This window comes from Phaethon lepturus, unplaced genomic scaffold (assembly GCF_000687285.1).
Source record: "Phaethon lepturus isolate BGI_N335 unplaced genomic scaffold, ASM68728v1 scaffold28558, whole genome shotgun sequence".
NCBI lineage: Eukaryota > Metazoa > Chordata > Aves > Phaethontiformes > Phaethontidae > Phaethon > Phaethon lepturus.
Genome location: NW_010560191.1, coordinates 4,844 through 5,529, shown reverse-complemented (window position 1 = coordinate 5,529; position 686 = coordinate 4,844). Strand labels below are relative to the sequence as shown.

Here is a 686-nt window from a genome sequence, read left to right as displayed (position 1 = left end):
TTCCCCCGGTTGCCCCACTTTTCCAGCCCACCACCCTGCTTCCTGGGACGGCTGGGCTCTCCTTGCCCTCTGTGCCAAAACCCCGGCAATGTAAGTGCAAGGAGCTCACCTCCTCGTCATACCTGGGGTAATTAGTTAGCAACCCTTTAATTGACCTAAACATCCCAGCAGAGTATACTGCTTTTGCCCATATTCCCCCTGCATTTGGGCATTGGTCCTGCTGTCCTCCTCGGTGCAGGCTGACCTACAGGATTCAAAGCTCCAATTTAAGTAATAGGTCCTTTTTTTGAAACCAAGCGGCGGCTGTTGTCTGGTGGTTGGCACGGAGGAGGAGGAGGAGGAGAGCCGCTCCACTGCAGGCGGCCTTATTAGTCGAAGATGGAAGAGTGCAACCCCATTCGAGGAGAGCGCCGAATAGCATCTGCATTAATCAGCCCAGGACTTGGGTGCCTAAAAGAGCAGGAGGCCTGGCAGGAGCAGGCTGCTGGGTGGCAGCGGGCAGGTGCATCCCCTAACAAGCCACTGGCAGAATTAACCAGCGGTGGGTTAATTCTCGACCCGTTAGTTATGTCAGGGCGATGGTGGATACACCAGGCACAGTGATGTGCCACCCAGTAAAATGAGAAGAGGCTGTCTCAAGTGGGAAACCAGCCTTTCCCTGGAGGCACCTGAAATCAGACCCCGCT

General features: G+C 55.1%; 1 protein-coding gene across 1 annotated transcript in view; it reads left to right on the top strand.

The window, feature by feature from the left end:
- The window catches only part of DNAJB5 (DnaJ (Hsp40) homolog, subfamily B, member 5), a gene marked incomplete at its 3' end in the record, with an annotated part of 2,931 nt that overhangs the window by 429 nt on the left and 1,816 nt on the right, over nucleotides 1-686 (top strand). The window lies entirely within an intron of this gene.